The sequence below is a fragment of the Castor canadensis genome, chromosome 5 (genome assembly GCF_047511655.1).
Source record: "Castor canadensis chromosome 5, mCasCan1.hap1v2, whole genome shotgun sequence".
In the NCBI taxonomy this organism is placed as follows: Eukaryota; Metazoa; Chordata; class Mammalia; order Rodentia; family Castoridae; genus Castor; species Castor canadensis.
Genome location: NC_133390.1, coordinates 2,856,332 through 2,875,742, shown reverse-complemented (window position 1 = coordinate 2,875,742; position 19,411 = coordinate 2,856,332). Strand labels below are relative to the sequence as shown.

At 53.2% G+C, this 19,411-nt stretch overlaps 1 long non-coding RNA gene across 2 annotated transcripts; it reads left to right on the top strand.

The window, feature by feature from the left end:
- Positions 1–797: 797 nt before the first annotated feature.
- On the top strand, positions 798–17,748 carry LOC141423181 (uncharacterized). 2 transcript variants are annotated; one of them, XR_012447833.1, is made up of 4 exons: positions 798–908; positions 986–1,190; positions 7,183–7,260; positions 17,122–17,748. It is a non-coding gene; the product is annotated as an uncharacterized lncRNA (long non-coding RNA). The 2 variants fall into 2 exon arrangements; XR_012447832.1 differs by having other exon boundaries at positions 799–1,190.
- Positions 17,749–19,411: the final 1,663 nt, after the last annotated feature.

Sequence of the window (19,411 nt, the reverse complement as noted above, 5' to 3'; positions counted from 1 at the left end):
GGGGAGGTGCCTCCTGAGTGGGGGATCTGGGGGGAGAAGTCTTACTGGAAACCACCTTTCCAGTCTCAGGGTCTTGGCTTCTAGCAGTTCACACATAGGACATGTGGATATGGCTGTGTGGCTCTAGAGCAAGAATGATCTGCTCCCTCCTGGAATCCTGTTTCACCTGGAGCAGCAGTATGGTCATTGTCACCATCATCATTGTCGTCATGACGGTTGTCATCACTATCACCATGGTGACGGTGGTCAGAGGCAGCAGCACCAGGAAAAGCATGAATATGCCAGGTAGGCAAGGTACCACCCACACTGCGAACTGGTTGGTTGTCCTTATGCAACCCACATAGCAGCCTGTGACCCTGGGCTCTGTGGTTAGGTGAAAAATCCAGGCTTAGAAATTGAGTCATTTGCCTGTAGTCTTCCTGCTGGTGAGGGCTTGCACCAGAGTCCACCCTTGTCTGCTTGACCTCAAGGGCAAGACAATCCCTAGATGGAAGATTATGACCGTCCCATGGAACCTGAAAGCTGGCTCTGAGGAAGGCAGGTGCTGTCCTGTTCTGCTGGTGACTTGCTGTGTGACTGCAGACAGGTTTATCAGCCCCTCTGAATGTCAGATTCCCATCACTATCCACTAACTGAAGGTGTGGACTGAATGCCCTAGGAGTGTTCTCAGTCTTCACCAGATTTTCTTTCACTGGCCATGGCTTGTCTCAGAATCGCCACCAGGTGGCAGCAGAGGCCTTGCTTGGGTGCCAAGATCTTGGCGGAAAGGAGACTCCAAACACCAGTCTTAAAGGTCACCTTCATTGGTCCAGGAGACAGGGGGCAGCCGCAGCAGTCATTTTGTGTGATGTGATGTGGAGCCGCGGGGCCCCTCCCTATGGGTCCCCAGGAGTGTCCTGCAGTGGAATGTGAGCCACAGACATACAACAAAGGCCAGTGGTGTTTCCTTACAGTAAGCATTTTGGTTTCATTTGCTTGTTTGCAGAACCACTTGAAAAAGGAGTCGTCACTGCAGGCAGGTCAGCGCTGTGCTGGAGGACGTCAGCACAGATGGGCCCCAGGGCTCCAGCCTCTTCCTCAAAGACTTCTTCCTGCCACATGGAGCTTCCCTCAGCATCACCTCTCAGGCTTGCTGGCTGAGCGGTCTGGAACTTGAAGGTCACGGGTCAAGGACTGAGTATGCCAGAGAGGTAGGCAGGCCCCAAAAGTGTGTGCAGGCTCCCGTCATTACAATAGAACAAGAGATATGCACACACACGCACATGTACACAACACGTGTGCACATGCATGCCCAGGCACATATATACAAGCATACACAGCACACAAAAGCCCAAGCACACATGTGGGCAAACACATACACTTACACACACACACACAATGGCCACAGCAAGCTCTGAGCTCTAGCCCCCGCCTCTCAATTGCACTGGCTTCCCTCTGTGTCTGATTTGTACTTAAACTTGAAAGACACAACCACATAAAGAGATTCCATTCCTGTTTTTCCACATTAAGGAAAAAAATCTCTGTCTCATGCTCAAGGGCACCCCAAGGTCACCGGGAGGGAGGGATGGTGAAGAGCAGGAGGTGGTTCCCTGTTCCATGCCTGAGCCTGTGCGTTCCCTGCTCTTGCCTTGACCAGGAGTGAGCAATCCAGGTCAAAGGAACCTTGCTCAAACCCAGCTTTGCAAAGCCAGTGCGGACATTCCTGCACGGGGCTCCCATGGCACTTCAGGCTGGCATGCAGATGGCTGAGGGGGATGGGGACACTGTGGCAGGAGGGCACATCAGACCTGGAGGGCTAGGTGGGAAGACGGGATACCCCAAATTCCATCTATAGTTTTCAGGAACACTGGGGCTCCATGCCGACCCAGTGTTGCTTTCTGAAGGTGGTGAGAGAAGAGGCTGTTCTTGGAGGAGCTGGAGGCTGATAATGTCCACATCGTGTGTGTGTGTGTGTGTGTGTGTGTGTGTGTGTGTGTGTGTACTTTAGCACACAGGACTGTCTGACACTCTAAGCACAGGCTCACACAGTGGACCCTACCTGAGGCTGCTGTTCTGCCCGTTCTGTGATTGCAAAACCAATTGGATGGGATGCTGGGGTGTGAGTCCTCACGGTCTCCTCTGAGCTACCTGCTCACCCTCAGGACCTGCCTGAGGCTGCTGTGAGCCAGCAGTCTGTGATGGGCCCACCCACGTCCATCAGTGTCAGATGAATGCCCTGTGTGACTGTGACAAATGGCCATCAGCTGGCTCACAGTCACAGAAGTGCTTTTGCAGGCCACAGATCCACCATCAAGATGTCTGGGCTGTGTTCCTCTGGGGCACCCAGCAAAACTCCTGTTTCCAGGGGCAGCAGGCTTTCTGCATTTAGGGAAGCATGGCCCTAGGCTCTGCCTCTGTCTCCAACTTCTTCCTTGTGTGTGTGTCTTCACAAGTCCTTCCTTCTGGCTGCCCGTGTCCCCTCTCTTATTACCAGGACACAGTCACTGGAATTTGGGCTTACCATGATCTAGGATGATCTCACCTAGATATGTCTTTTTGGGGACACTAGGCCACCTCAGCAAGTATCGATGACATACCAGAGTTACCCTGTCCTTGTCTTTGGGGCCATTTCATTTCCATCACTGTGCATTTCCTTTCAGGAAACCCCCCCCAGATCAGGAGGACAGATTTCATCCCATTTTAAAGATGAAGAAACTAAAACCTAGAAACGTGTAGGGTCAGAGAACAGGAGACCTGGGGTGGGAGCCACAGTGCAGCCACCAGCTGGCCAAACTGGGCTCAAACACCAGGATCCAGAATGTGAAGGGCAAGGTTCTGAAGGGCTCCTTTGTGAGAAAATTCTGTGATTCACTGATCTTTTCAATAAATCGAAATGGCTTGTGATGTGTCAGATGAAAACCCCCCACAGAAAGTGCCCAACCTGCTCCCCCTCCCCCACCACTCTCCTTTCAAGAGCTGGGTGTGGTGACATCTATTTGAGACGTGTCCATGGTCAGCGAGAGGCCGCCCACTCTGACTCCCGAGGGCCCAGTTGCATTCTTCTGTTCACAAGCTTGTATTTTCTGTCCAGACGTTTCTATAGCAATCCGCAGTGCCCGCCCACGAGTGACCCTATGCTCAATGTCCATCAATGAGTCACCCATTAACAGACTCTCAGGGCAGCCACTGACCTGGGCCAGGGTGCCGCCACCCTCAGGCGCAAACACTTGTGTCTGGAACCAGGAAACTCTCAGGAGCCGGAAGTTCTGTCATCATGGGCCAGAGCCCCACCTCTAGGAGGTCAGGGCCTCAAACCTTGCTTAGGGCCCTGCTCCCAAGGCCATGTACAGAGGGGGCCGGGCTGGGCCCTGGGTATAGGGTGTGTGTGTGGGGGGGCGGGGATAAGGCTGTGGAAAAGGCCTGGGTAGAAGAGTGGGAATGGAGGAGGGAGCATTTGGGAACCCGCATGGCGTGCGTGGTTTCTGGCTGCGTCCCCGTGTACAGGGAGGTATGTGGAGTCTGTAGTAAGGGAACATGGGAAGGATTTACATAAGCACACACCACAGCACATGGCATCTCCCACCTGCCCCTCTCATCTGCTCCCCTCACCCCACTGGGGGGCCCTGGGTATGGAGGCTGAGGTGTTCCTGGGGGGCATTCCCTGAGGGGGTGATAGACACCTCAGGAACAGGGCCCTGGAGTGGACCTTAGCAGAAAGAATGGTGCGCTCCTGCTTTTGGATTGGGCCATAGCAGCTGTGGGGGCCTGGAGTTTCCCACCCTGAAGGGTACTTTGGGGACTTTGTTGCTGTCATAACAAGGCTGGGGAAGGCTGGAGTGAGATGCCCACAGCCTCCTGGTAGAGGACCAGGCTACCACCCTCCCCTTCTTCTCTGGACTCCTCTCCTGTCCAAGGTCCTTAGCAAAGTGGCACCTTCTCCACATGGAACTCCCGGTGGCGGTCAGGTGACTAGTGGGGAAACTGAGTCAAGCACAGTTCTCCATAGTGGTCAGGTCCCTGTATGTTCAAATGAGTCAAGAACACCAGAGATGACAGTCAGAGGTGGAGCAGGGCCACAGCCTCCCAGCTCTGAGATGGGACAGGTGTCCTCGGGCAAGTGACAGGGGGAAAAATGGCCCAAGCCCCAGCTCGTCCCTGGTGGAGGGATGAACACAGCCGGCACTGAGGCAGCTGGGAGACACGCTGGTCCAGGTCCTGACAGCACCTGGCTGATCAGGGCCTGGTCTTCCCTGCAGGACAGCAGTGACACATCCATGTGTCTCCTGTGGCTGTCATACCACCTGAGCCAGACTGGATGAGGCCACACCCTGGGGAGGAACAGGCCTTTCTGTGTGTCCAGAAGGGGCTACAGGTACAGCCTCTTAGGGCGGGGCTGTAGCCATCGGCCTTGCTCTACCCCAACTCCCTCATCCACGCTGTCCTCATTGCACTTGCCCTTCTGTGAGTCACTGGGGTCTTCCCTAACTGCAGGCTCTCCCCAGCAGGTATAGGATGGGGCCAGCGACTCTGGGACGTAACGCTGGTGTGGTGTCATGAAAGCATCCAGGACAGTCTCCGTGTTTAGTCAGCCCGGCTGCTGGTGTCTGCTCTCAGGCCTTGTGGGGTGGCAGGCTCACGTGCGTGGTCTCCAGCCCCCAGCCTCCCTGTGCAGTTTCCTCCACAAGACATGAGATGACAAGTGTGATGGCTTGCTCTGTGGAGCTCCTGCCACCTCGCTGCCAACAGGGCTTCCTGTGGTGGCCAAGTCCCTTCTTTTCCTTGAAGTTGGGGGTGGCTGGGTGACCTCAGCCTGGCCTTGGAGAGAAATCTCTGAAGTCTCCCCAGTGGGGGCAGCAGGTGGGTGTCCTGAATGTGGGTGGGGTGGAGTGCCTGCAGTGAGGGGCCAGCCTGAGTGCCCCAAGCTTCCAGTTAAGGGAGGTCCTCTGGGTTCAGTGGAGCCCTGGGGTGAAGGCTGCAGGCTGGGAGCTTGGCTCTGCTCCTCTTCTGGTATCTGCTCTTCAAGAGCCTGTCCCTGAAGTGAACATGGCTGGAGCCACTGACCAGAAGGAGTGGTTTCTTGTGACCTTCATGACCTGGGCAGGTGGTCACACCATAGCCAGTCACTTCCTGCCTGGGCTGCTGCCCACTTCACCTCCCTGGCAACCTAGTGCCCTGCAGCTGGCCTGTGGCAGAACTTTTTCTCTGGTGGGTGGCGATGGGGCCCCTTGTGTAGCAGCTCCTGGTGGGAACAGGCTAGGCTCCTTGTCTGTGACTTCTGTCTCCCCCAGCAGCTATGGGCTCTTCGTGACTGGGCCCCTCCTTGGTGCTGACCCTTTGGAAGGACAGGTGAGGGCTGGAGGCAGAGAGGGACATGGGGCCTGTGGGAGAGCAGAGTTCCTACAGGGAGCACGGTCCTAGGTTGGTGCCCTGGACACGTGACCTCAGTTTCCATATCTGCAGACAGGGATGACGCTGGCCTGAGGGGAACTCCTTTACCCTGACAGTGTCAGAGACCCTCAGGAGCTGGCCAGGAGCCCCACTCTGGAAATCTGTCGCTGGCTCTGGTGTCATGCTGGAGGTATGCTGCTCTGCAAACTTGTCCTCCAGGCCCTCTCCCCCAGAACTCAGGTACGGACAGGTCCAGGAAATGCACCTAGAAGAGCCAGAACAGTCCTGGAACTGCAAAGGCTGGGCAAGTGCTGTTGAAGGTGTCTTTAAGTGCTGCCAAGCCAGAGTGGGGCCATTTGCTTGCTCCACACCTGGTACCTTCATGGCCCCATATGACTCTGAGGGGGAAGAAGCCTGTGTTTAAGCCTTTCAGGGCCAGTGAGATCTGGCCCACACCCTACCTGTCTTTAGCTGGCCTGTGCCCCAGGGCCTTTGCACTTGCAGCTCCTTCTGCTTGTGGTGATTTTCTGCACAACTCACCTCCTACTGCTGGCCCCCCTTGTTGGAGGAACCTTATGTGAGGTGGTACTCCTCCCAGTGACACCCCATCTTTTCAACACTTGGGTGCTCTGGGGATCTCTAGATTCTATGCAGAGTCATTTCTGCCGGCCAGCCTCTCTCCCCACTCCTCATGGAGAACTTTAGCCCCTGCTCTCTCCTCCAGGGCTTCGAACAGAGCCTACCCTGACCAGGGGCTCCATAAATATTGTGGAAGGAATGAGTGATGAAGGGAAGGTCAGCACACAAGGCCAGGTCCAGCAATTACCATTGGAAGAGCAGCATCCCCTGCTGCCAGGACAACTGAGCAGATAGGACACCCCTCAACAGAGAGGGAGGGTGGGTCACCTTAAAGGTGGTGACCTGGGGCAAGACACAAGGTCAGTAGGAAGGCCTAGGTGAGGACCACCAGAAGTTTGGAAAGAGCCTGCTGGGGGGTGAGGATGGCAGGGGGACGGCAGAGGCATCAGCTGTTCTTCAAATGACAAAGGGCCAGCAGTCAGACTGAGTCTGAAAGCGACAAACCAAACCCAGTGAGTTTCTGAAATTCAGCATTTTAAAATTCAGTTAATTTTATCTTCCAGGTCACAGACCCTTGCAGGGAGCACACAGCTTGCAGGGTGCAGGGCCCTCTGTCCTGTCTCTGGTCTCCCGGGCAGCTGCCACAGATGGAGGGAGTGGGCCACAGGTTTTTCCCTGGCTATGACATGAATTCTGGCCTGCTCTACCTGCCCAGCAGGGTCTCCACCTGTCGGCCAGACACTCTGGGGTCCTGAATTCCAGGCCAGCACAGCTGCAGGCAGGGCTGGGGTCCAGGAGGACCTGAGGTCTGGGATGGTGAAGATCTGGTTACTGTGATGGCGGTGTGTGGAGTCCCAGGGGAGGGCACCTGAATGCTGAGCTGGGCCCCTTCACAAAGGGCCCTGCCTGGGCAGGCGGGGTAAAGGGACAGAAGGTCCTGAGCCCACAGGGGGAAGCAGGAGCAGTGTTGTGGGGTGGGGACTTGGGGGTGAGGTGGGGAAGGAATGACACTAGTGGTCCTTGGGTCCTTGTGGGGCTGGAGCTTTGAGGCCGGATCTTACTAACGTCTGACAAGCAGGACTGTAAAATGGACTTTACCATTTTTACAGCCCAGTAAACCAGGCTTGGGCAGCAACCTGGCAGTGCAGGGTTGGGAAAGGCAAGGAGGGTGGGGGCTGGGAAGGAGGCGGGTGGGGGGCTGGGGACACACTGCATTTTCTTATCTGCCTCTGAAAGGTTTATGCCGGAGCCCCACCCTGGAGGTTGGGAGAAGGCACAGCCTCCAGCCTCCGGGATCCTCCAACGCAAGTGCAGGTAACCTGCTCCCACCGCTGCCCGACTTCGCGCGGCCCATAGGGGGCGCCCTCGACCCTCCTGCCCAGTCCCCCTCCTGCAGCAGGCGCAGGCTCCCCAGCTTTCCTCACCCGCGTCAATGGTGCCCTCAGCTTGACGCACAAAGGTGGTGCTCAGGGCGGTGGCACAGGGCAGGTGGTGCGGGCTGGGGGAGGGGGAATGGCCTCTTCCTGTTCTGCTTGGTCACCCCTCCTGGGTAAGGTCATCACCCAGCCTGGAGGAAGGGGCCCTTCCCGCCTCTCCTGCAGCTCTTTGGTGCCCACGCTGTGACTCAATCGTGCGTTGAATGTCACTGTGACACTGAAGTGAATAACTGGTTTGAGGATAGGTGACCTCATTCCGTCCCTCCGTTCTGCTAGTGAAGGCCAAGTTGCTCAGCTGCTCTGCCTCAGTTTCTTCATCTGTCTTGGGGGAGCTCCCAAAGCCAGTCACAAGGTTGCTGGGGGACCAGACAGAACTCAGCAGGTCAATAGTGATGAATTGAGATGGGGGTGGGGATGGCAGGGTGTCAGTGGCTCACGCTTGTAATCCCAGCTACTCAGGAGGCAGAGATCAGGAGGATCAGGATTTGAAGCCAGTCTGGGCAAATAGTTCATGAGACCCTATCTCCAAAAAAAAAAAAAAAGCATCACAAAGAAAGGCTGGTAGAGTGCCTCAAGGTGTCAAGGTGTAGGCCCTGAGTTCAAACCCCAGTACTGCAAAAAAAAAAAAAAAACCAAGTGTTTTTTTGGAGGAGGAGGTTCTAGGGCCAAGGAAGGAGAGAGTACACAGACAACAGGAAGTTCTGGAGACCAGGCTTGGGTCTCCTGTTCCTCTCGGCCCCCCTCCCTTGCTCCCACCTGCCACAGGGACGAATCTGATCTAATGTCCATGGTCTTTTCTGCACTCTTTTCTGTCCTAGGACCTGTTATCCTTGCTAGTGCAGGTGCAAATACTCCACGGCCATGAGACAGCGCCGTGGGTGGGGCCCCATGCCCACAGGTCCTGAAAACTTAGGACCTGAGAACTGCCCGCCTCCTCCTGCCAGCACAAGCCAGACAGGAGCGTGTCAGTGCTGCAGACGCAGGCAGGCACGTGCGCACACACACCCACACACACTGCGGGGTGCAAGTGAGGAGGAGGGCTCTCTGCAGAGAAAGGGAAGTCACCTGATATGGCCACCTGAGCCCCAGCTTGTCGGGATTTGTGCCCAGCAGAGTTGTCACAAGCCTGCTTTGGGATCCAGAGAACATGAGCGCATGTGTACTTAGTAGGAAGGGATTGCCAGCCCTTTATGTCTACTGAGTGCAGCCCGTGGTCACTGGGATCCTGAGTGTGTGTGTGTGTGTGTGTGTGTGTGTGTGTTTGTATGCACAGTGTGCATATATGTGTGTGCACTGGCTGAAGGAATTCATGTAGGTGTGTGCAGTATATGTGAGTGCGCCTCTGCAGACGTGTGTGTAAGTGTGCATGCAATTAATTGGCATGAATGCACAGGGGTTTTGGATAAGTGTGCATGCACTGTATGCATCGTGGTACTGTGCACACACTTTGTGCTGATGTGTGTGCACACACCTGTGGACAGAAATGCGCTTATTCTGTGACAGTGACACAGACCCCTTCAGCACTCTGCAGAGTGGCTGCAGTTTGGTTTTCACATGGCCTGTCCACAGCTCCCAGGACACCTTGAAGCCACACTCAGTGGTTCTGAGTGAAGAAAGAAGGAAAATTTCATCTGTCAAGCTCATGCTCTCTCCTGCATGATGGGGGTGGGGGTGGGTGGAGGTGGGGGGTGGAGTGGGGACTAGGAAGTGTCATTTCATTTAATGTTCACCACAGCCCAGGAGGTGAGTGTCACTGTGATTTCTAGGGAGAGGGACATGAGGCAGAGGGACACTGAAGAATTCTCTGTATGAGCTGCATAGCTGGCCCAAGGTGTCCTGGAGGTCTCAGCTTCCCCTGAGGGCAGCGCCCTGGGCAGGGGCAGCAGCTCTGTCTTTGGCCTCAGGGCCTGCTTCTGTCAGGAGGTCCCCTGCTCTGTGGCAGGCCTGGGGCAGGCATCTTGTCTCCAGGGAGAGCTTCCTTCCCCAAGACCCTGAACTGAAAAGCCTGGAAGAACAGATACTGGGCAGGTTCCAAGGTCCTGGGCCAGTGCACAGAGAGCTATGGGACTGCAGAGGTTCCCCTGCCCCATCCCCACTCCCCTCCAGCTGGAATAGAACAGAAGTGTCCACTGTCCCCAGGAGGGCTGGGTGCTGGAGCACAGCGCCCAGCGTGCTCCACCAGCTGGGGTGGGGTACCCTGCCTGGGAGATTTCAGAACCTGAAGCTCAGCCCTGCAGTCCCCTGAGCTCAAGTTCTGACTAGTCCTGCCAAAGCTGTAACTGAACCTCTGTGGACCAAGGAGAAGTGGCCAAGGGGCACCCTGTGGTAGGGGATGTGCCCAGGGCACAACATTTCAGGTGGCCATCCTGCCTGGGCGCCGGTGCTGGTCCAGGAGTCCTGGAGAGAAGACACCTTGCTTCTGGCAAAATGCTCACTATAGATTCGCAACAAGCCTTTCTTCCTGGATTCACTCTAGAGTCCTTCCTGCTTCCTCCCCTCCTCTTGCTCCACTTAGGTAAGGCAGTGGGAAGAGGAGCCTTTGATGGCCAAGGCCCTACCCTGCCTGTGTGCTCACACGAATACACACTCACATATGCACATGCATTTGCATACAGTCACCTGTGCACACACATGTACATACGTGCACCCATACAGAAACATGTTCATACGTGCCCAGATGTGCAAACATATACACACAGATGTTCACATGCTTAAGTACACATACCCTGAAATGTGCTCACACATCCCACACAAGCAGGCACGGGCTGTCCCTGACACACACTCACGTCCCGGCCCATGTGTGACCTGCCTTCCTCACAGCAGAGCACATACTGGGAGGAAACTGGTTTCTCTTAGCCAGTGATTTCCATGCTCCTGACTTTGGTGTCACTAAAACCGTGGATGTCCAGGATGGGTGTGGAGGCTGGGGTGCTGCTCACGACTCCTAGCCTTGTCAGAAGCTATAGCCTGTGTTGTGGCCAGGGCTGGGTAAGAAGCCTGGAACTTCCCTGAGGGTAGGGGCTCTCCCAACCCAGCAATGCCTCCCAGATGGGGTGACTAGCAGACCAAAGAGGACCCCACAGGGGCATTTGACATGCAGTCCCAGCTTTCTATGTCTTTCAGACAATCTCAGGTCTCTTAGGACTCTCCAGCCTCACCTCACCTGCCCAAGCCCCTACCACAGCCCCCGCGCACTGACAAGGCTTCTGGGAGTCCCTGCGTGCCAAGCTTTGCCTTCTTGAGTTCTCTGCTCCCTTGCCTGGGACCCTCCTGACTCCATTCTTGACTGATTCCTGCTGTCCCATCAGGTTTCTGGAGGCCCCTCCCTCACCTCCCTGCAGTGGTTGCCTCTATGCTTCCACATAGCTGTGCCCTGTGTGCCCCTTGAGATCAAGGCGCTCCAAAGCCAGGGTCCAGCTGGTGCCTGCCATGTAGTATGGGATTGTTAAAGAATGAATAGAATTCACCAGTCAAGAGTCCATGATTAGTCAGTGGTCCTGCCAGTCCCGGGTAAGGGTCATTGGGTGCACACAGAGGGGCCTGTGGCTGCCCTGGTCACCCTCAGTCCATAGGATGATTGGGTCTGGCATGAATGTCCTTAACACCCGTTGAGGGCAGGACATGGCCTGTGTGCCTGAGGTGAACACAGGATGGGTTCCCCAAGCAGCCTCTGCTGTAGGTCTCTCTCCATTACCCTCCTGTGCCCTCCTTTCCTTCCCTTCCCATGCCCTTCATTTTCTTCATCACCGTTCATAAAACTTTTCCACCAGCAGGCTCACTGGTGAGCTCCTGCGAATGCTGCCCTGGGCAGTGGGCACCTGGAGGCTAAGGGAGCCTGGCCAGTAGTGCTCTGTCTCCTTCTCTTCCTGTAAGTGGGGACTAATGACACCTAGCTGGGAACATTGCTCTAAAGAGCAATGATGACATAAAACACCGAGCACGCATATGCCTCAACCCTGAGGCAGTTCTTAATAAATTGTAACATCGTCACCATCATCACCATCATGTTTTCCTCACCACCACCATCATTACTATCAATCCCATTATCACCACCATCTTCCTCATTATCACCTTCACCACCATCACCATCATCAGTACCACCACCTCTACCTCCACCTTCCCCATCCCCACACCATCATCACCATCTCCTTCTCCATCACCACCACCATCACCACCTTCCCCATAACCACCATCACCACCACCATCACCATCATCACCATCACCATCATCAGTACCACCACCTCCACCTTCCCCATCCCCATCACCACCATCAGCACCACCATAACCACCACCATCACCACCATCACTACCATTACCATCACCACCATCACCACCACCACAACCACCATCACCATCTCCTTCTCCATCACCACCACCATCACCTCCTCACCACCATCACCACCACCACCATCACCATCATCAGTACCACCACCATCTCCTTCTCCATCACCACCATCACCACCACCACCATCACCACCACCACCACCACCACCACCACATCACCATCACCACCACCACCACCACCACCATCACCACCACCACCATCACCATCATCAGTACCACCACCTCCACCTTCCCCATCCCCATCACCACCATCACCACCACCATAACCACCACCATCACCACCATCACTACCATTACCATCACCATCACCATCACCACCACCACCACAACCACCATCACCATCTCCTTCTCCATCACCACCACCATCACCTCCTCACCACCATCATGACCACCACCATCACCACCACCATCATCATCACCACCACCACCACCACCATCACGATCTCCTTCTCCATCACCACCACCATCACCACCTTCCCCATAACAACCATCATCATCACCACCACCACCATCACCACCATCACCACCATCACCACCACCACCATCACCATCATCAGTACCACCACCTCCACCTTCCCCATCCCCATCACCACCATCACCACCACCATAACCACCACCATCACCACCATCACTACCATTACCATCACCATCACCACCACCACCACAACCACCATCACCATCTCCTTCTCCATCACCACCATCACCTCCTCACCACCATCATCACCACCACCATCACCACCACCACCACCATCATCACCACCACCATCTTCACCACCACCACCACCACCATCACCATCTCCTTCTCCATCACCACCACCATCACCACCTTCCCCATAACAACCATCATCATCACCACCACCACCATCACCACCATCACCACCACCACCATCACCACCACCACCACAATCACCACCATCACCACCACCACCATCACCATCTCCTTCTCCATCACCACCATCACCTCCATCACCACTATCACCACCACCATCACCATCACCACCATCACCATCATCAGTACCATCACCACCATCTCCTTCTCCATCACTACCACCATCACCATCATCAGTACAACCACCTCCACTTTCCCCATCCTCATCACCACCATCATTACTATCAACACCATTATCACCACCATCTTCCTCATTATCACCTTCACCACCATCACCATCATCATCACCATCACCACCATTGCTTCTTTTTTTTTTTTCATTTTTCTTTTATTATTCATATGTGCATACAAGGCTTGGTTCATTTCTCCCCCCTGCCCCCACCCCCTCCCTTACCACCCACTCCGCCCCCTCCCTCTCCCCCCCCCAATACCCAGCAGAAACTATTTTGCCCTTATTTCTAATTTTGTTGTAGAGAGAGTATAAGCAATAATAGGAAGGAACAAGGGTTTTTGCTGGTTGAGATAAGGATAGCTATACAGGGCATTGACTCACATTGATTTCCTGTGCGTGGGTGTTACCTTCTAGGTTAATTCTTTTTGATCTCACCTTTTCTCTAGTTCCTGTTCCCCTTTTCCTATTGGCCTCAGTTGCTTTAAGGTATCTGCTTTAGTTTCTCTGCGTTAAGGGCAACAAATGCTAGCTAGTTTTTTAGGTGTCTTACCTATCCTCACCCCTCCCTTGTGTGCTCTCGCTTTTATCATGTGCTCATAGTCCAATCCCCTTGTTGTGTTTGCCCTTGATCTAATGTCCACATATGAGGGAGAACATACGATTTTTGGTTTTTTGAGCCAGGCTAACCTCACTCAGAATGATGTTCTCCAATTCCATCCATTTACCAGCGAATGATAACATTTCGTTCTTCTTCATGGCTGCATAGAATTCCATTATGTATAGATACCACATTTTCTTAATCCATTCGTCTGTGCTGGGGCATCTTGGCTGTTTCCATGACTTGGCTATTGTGAATAGTGCTGCAATAAACCTGGGTGTGCAGGTGCCTCTGGTGTAACCTGTGTCCCAGTCTTTTGGGTATATCCCCAAGAGTGGTATTGCTGGATCAAATGGTAGATCTATGTCCAGCTTTTTAAATAGCCTCCAAATTTTTTTCCAGAGTGGTTGTACTAGTCTACATTCCCACCAACAGTGTAAGAGGGTTCCTTTTTCCCCGCATCCTCGCCAACACCTGGTGGTGGTGGTGTTGCTGATGATGGCTGTTCTAACAGGGGTGAGGTGGAATCTTAGCGTGGTTTTAATTTGCATTTCCTTTATTGCTAGAGATACCACCATTGCTTCTTGAGACTACCCAAATTCTTAGGCTGCAAAAGACCAAGTATCTTTAAAAATCTGGCCAGGGATTGACTTGGGTGGGGGGTTGAGTGTAGAGATTTGGAAGAAGGCAGCATGTGAAGAGATTCCAAATGGTGTCACCTAGGCAGGGTCAGAAATGCAGATGCCAGGCAGGCCATCAGCACTATGACTCCCTAAGGTGGAGCACAGCGAGGGAGAGCAGTGGCAAAGACGATGCCCAGGGCACTGGAGATGGGAAGAGGGTTGGTAAGAGCCCGAGGCCTTTGTGATGACGTCCTCGGTTCAGAACAGTCAGAACTCAGAGCACAGCAAACTGGACTCTGTATGAGTGAGTGCTGTGTGCAAGTTTCTGCATATATGTGCCTGCATGGGCCTGTATCTGTGTGCGTGGTGTGAGAATGTGTATGCGTGTGTCTGTGTGTCTGTGTGCACATGTGTGTGTCACTGCATGTGCTGTGTGTTTGTGGTGTAGGTGTATCTCTATGTGCCATTCATTTTTCTCTCTGTGTGTCTATGGTGTGCGTATCTCGTGTGGTATTTATCTCTGCGTGTGCTGTGTGCGTGTGTATTGAGTTTGGTGTGTGTGTATGTATGTATGCACGTTTCTCTGTGGTGTGTTTCGGGGTGGGGGGCCAGGTTGAGTCCGAAGAGCAAGAACAGATGGGTGGAGATGTAAGAGGCACTGGAAGCACCGAAGTCTGGTTGTCCCAGGCCTACTCATAGCAGCGAGGATTGTCACAGGAGGAGCAGGCTGGCTGTGGGGCCGTTCTCTGAGGAAATCTGACCCGAAGGCTGAGGACTGGCCTGGGCAGTCAGACAAGCAGCAGGAGGGAGAGGAAGATGAGGAGAGTCTGCATGGGGGGCCGTGAGAGGTGGGTGCAGGAGGACCTGTTGGGCTCTCCCTTCAGGAGCAGACCTCGCCCAGCTCAGCTGTTCTCTCCATGGCTCTGCCAGCTGCCTCCCAGGAGGCTGTGCGCCTGTGCTCTGCCTCCCCCGTGGGTCCCTAACTCTTAGGTGCACACCGCCTGCACCCTAAGGAGAGAGAGAAAGAGAGACAGAGAGAGAGAGAGAGAGAGAGAGAGAGAGAGAGAGAGTGAGAGAGAGAGAGAGAGAGAGAGCGAGAGAGAGAGAGAGCGAGAGAGAGAAAGAGAGACAGAGAGAGAGAGAGAGAGAGAGAGAGAGAGAGAGAGAGAGAGAGCACGCACTAATATGAATGTATGTATATGTCCATCAGTGTGAGTGGATATGTCACTTTGAGCAGGTGTTCCTGCAGAACAAAATGTAGACAGGTCCTGGTTTTGCACTTGGTCCTGCAGAGAACTTTCATGGGCCTTCAACTGGCAACTCTCTAACATTAACCAAGACAAACTGTGGCTGGAGCCATTGGGAGATTTTGTTTTGGGCCCACCCTGGGTAGGTCCTGTCCCTCATAAGACACATCCAGGGGTTTGGACTGGAGTCCAGGGCAGCAGCTGGTCACTGGTCTGTGATACCTGATGGCCATCCTTAGCTGTGTCAGCGGGGGTCTGGCTCCCCTCCACCCCCACGAACCACTTCAATGTATAGATTTGTGGGGTTTGAGAACGCTGTCCAGAATGTCCTGGAGAAGGGGATGGTATGGGCTGTCTTCTCCAGAGCACGGGTGAAGCAGGGATGATGTAGTGGCCCCAGGGTGGGTGGAGCATTTCTCTTCACAGCGGGTTCTGGTGGTGGTGGCTCCTGAAGTCTGCACAATGCCATGAAAGTTAGACTCAGGGCAGGCGTGAGCTCGGGCTGAGGCTGTTGCGGGGTGGCTCACATGTGCCAGCGCTACATTTGATGTGGTCCTGTCCGGCTTCGGGCCATTTATTCACTGGATTTCTAGCTTGTCCCAAGTCTCCTGCAATGCTGACCTTGGTGCACAGGCTGTCTGGGGTGTCGGGTGGGCTGGTGGCTGCTTCTAAGGCCTTCCTAGTGGCAGCTATGGGGCCAGAGCAAGGTTAGGTAGTGGTTCCAGGGCCCCCAGATGGCTCAACACATGGGCTTGTGGTTTAGTGGCCAGCAGCAGGTGCCCAGGTCTGAGCTCAGGTGGTGGGGGAAGAGGGCACCCCATGGCGAGTTGTGGCTCCTCTGTCTCCCATGTACAGTAAGTGGAGTGGCAGTGGGACAGCCATGGCGATGTGCTCCACATTTATGGGTTGGGCAAGCGGAGGCCCTGTAAGTGGATGCCTGTGTCACCCGCCGGGCCTGGGCTGATTGCTCAAGTTGCCTGCTGGAGTTGCACCTACTCTAAATAGTGATTGGACTAAATTAGACGTTAAACATGCAAATACTGTTGGAGCTTTCTGGCAAATTAGCACGCGAGCGGGTGGGGGTGAGGCTCCTCGGGAAGGGGCTCCTCTCCTGACTGATTACTGAGGAGGTCGGGTGAAGACAGAGGCCTCTCCATGGTGCGGTTTCTGAGCAGGAATTATTTCAGCTATATTCTCTAGTTTTCTGAGGCTGCCTAAAAAAGCCAAGAAAGATTGACACCGTCCTCCTGGATCTTTGGCCACTAAATGGGCACAATTTTGCATGGTCGCTTATTCTGAGAGGCTGAGAATACCCCTGCATGGCTTTGCACTGATCTAGAACAGAACATAGAACCCCAAAAGTCCTGAGCAGAAAGCAGCAGGTTGATTTGGCTGAACTTGCTGGGGATGGAGCAGTGATCATGCCAATGTGTGACCACTAGTGGTGAAGAAGCGATTGTCAGGTTCTGTGTAAGTGTGGCGCTGGCTCTGTGACATCTTAAATCTCCAGATTGCTCATGGATGGGGTTTTGGGGTTAGCATCGGGAGAGCCCTTCAGATGGAGATGGTCAGTAAAGATCCAGTGGAAACGTGAAGCTAGGGACTCACATTCTGGGCCACAGGTACCTGGCATCCAATTCCTTGCCTGCAAACCATGACCTGCAGTGGCGGTCAAGGCCAAAGGCACACCTGAGTGCCTGGTGGGAATAATGGAAGTGGGTTGTCATGAGAGGCAGGGAGCAGCTGTTGTTGGGGGCCCATTTCCCAAGGTTTTTTAGTGCTTCTTTCTTAACTCCATGCTCAGATGGAAGGCTTTGGTCCCCCTAGTCCTGGGTTTTGGCTTTCTCTTCTCCCTCTTGCTCCTAGGATGCTGCAATACCTGGAGGGAGGAGCTGCCCTGTGCGGTGCAGGATGGCTTCTACAGGACGCAGTGGCCACACTCTCGGAATGCCTGAATGGCAGGGAGGTATCCTGGTGCCTGCAGACCTGGCTGGACCATGGTCAACCTCCACATCAGGCCGTCATTGTCTGTGTGCCCTATAATCTCAGAACTAAACGGTTCCATGGCTCACACTTGTTTCCAGAGAGGCCAATGTGTTGCTTTTCCCTCAGCCCCATTGGTGTGCATGCCTGTGGCTGAATGAACCACCAAAGCAGGTGGCCTTGGGAAAACATAACTATCAAAAGTGACCTCCCCTTAGCACAATGCCTGGCATATAATGAGAAAAATAAATGATAAGTGTAAATGATAACAATAAAAAAAAAAACCCTTCCATTGTTCAGAGGCAGTATAGCATTTCTCAAGGCAGAAAAAAAAAACCAAGTGGGAGTCTCATATTTCTACCCAGAAAATGGACAAGCCAGACACAACTCAAGTTGGCACTATTTCATTTTCTGCTCCTTCTTGATCCCATGCTCACTAATGGACATTCTTTGTTTGACTGCTGTTGTACTACAGGCCTTGGTGAGGCTGGATAGCTTACCTTTAAATAAAATCTAAGTACTGATTCATAAAAAAAAAAAAGTGACCTCCTTGTGCCTCTGTGTACCTGTGTACACCCTGGGGGTTGGTTATGTTAACCATCAGTCTAGTGGAGGGTTGGACTGAATTCAAGAATCTTATTTTTCCTGGGTTGGGTTTGAAGGTGGGAAAAATCACATAAAATCAGTGTAACTAAGTATAGTGTGTGTACAGGTCAAGGTGTCCATTTTCCTGTGTCTGTTGTCCTGCAGTACGTGAGGAGGACTTGAAATGACCTTGACAGTGACGATCGCCTCCCTGCTTCCAAGTGCACTGTCTTTAAGAGCCTGACCTTTTTAGTTCTTCTCCAAGGCTGCTGTGGTGACTGGAGAGGCCATATCCACTGTCCACCTAACCTGGGAAATGTGGGAACGTGGGACACTGGACCCAAGCCCTGGCTGAGGAGAGATGAGAAGCCACCATGTCAATGCTGCTTCAGAGAACAGTCTTGCACTTGCACCTGGGATTCATGTGGTGGGTTCTGCAACCATGCGGCCAGCTGTTGTTCTCTGATGCTGGGAGGCCTGGGAGCATTCAGGTAGCAATTGGGGATGAGCCTGAGCAGATCCGTGTTCCTGTGGGTCATGTTTTCTTTACCTAAATAATTTTTTTTTTAGCTTTTTCCTCATTTCCTGGGCAGTGTGCTGGTTCTTTCCCAGGATTGGCTAATGAGAAGGAAGCAAGGGAAAGCTAGCAGAAAGTGTGTGGAGGAAAGCCATCACTGCAGCCTGGATGGGACGCCTCTGCTCTGATGAAGGACCACACGGTTCCATTTGGGTTTAAACAAACTTCCAATTTCCTGAAAATTTTTCACTAATCTTTCTGCTGATTAAAAACTGGGTATTTGAAGGTGTTAGAAAGTGACATAAAGCATGAAAACCTCCCCCAAATTAGAGAGATGTGACCCTTGAAAACAGGGAGCCACAGGGCCCTTACAAGACTGCCCCATGGCATGGGGTTGGAGGCACGAGCAGAAGGGAGCCGGCTTGCTAGGCCAAGTGCAGAGGCCAGAGGCCAGAAAACAGATTGTCGGGATATCTGGAAATTAAGGGAGAAATCCCAGAAAAGCGGGACTCATTGTTAGGGAGTCCCTGAGTCTACAAGTCCCTGGCTGATCCTCAAAGTGTGTGTGTGCAGGGCCAGGCTCCAGAAAGCCCAGGGAAAAGCCACCACTGGAAGGCAGAAGACCTGAGCAAGCAGAAATTCCGACATGTGGTCAGTGTTGGGAAGATCAAGTTTGCAGCTTGCGCTACAAGTCAGAGGCACTGGTGAGGCACTGGGGCCTTCTATCAAAACCCCTGTGATGCAAGAAGACAAAATCACTGTTAATTATATAGGCATAAGACAGAAACATACCACATCTGTAACATGGAGAGAAAAAAATCCATTGATCTGCATACCCACTTAAACTATCAATCAAGAATGCTAGCAAAATAAATACATTTCAGACACACAGAAACCAAGAGTATACCAATACAGACTCTACAAATACAGATTTCTATTTGATGATTTAAAGAAAAATATGGGTCTAAAATATTGGTCAGATAGGTTTGAAGTAGACCAGGTTTTTTTTTTCATTATTTAGGAGCAAGACAGAGATTTAGACTTTAAGTTAGGTGGAGTGTGCTAAAATTA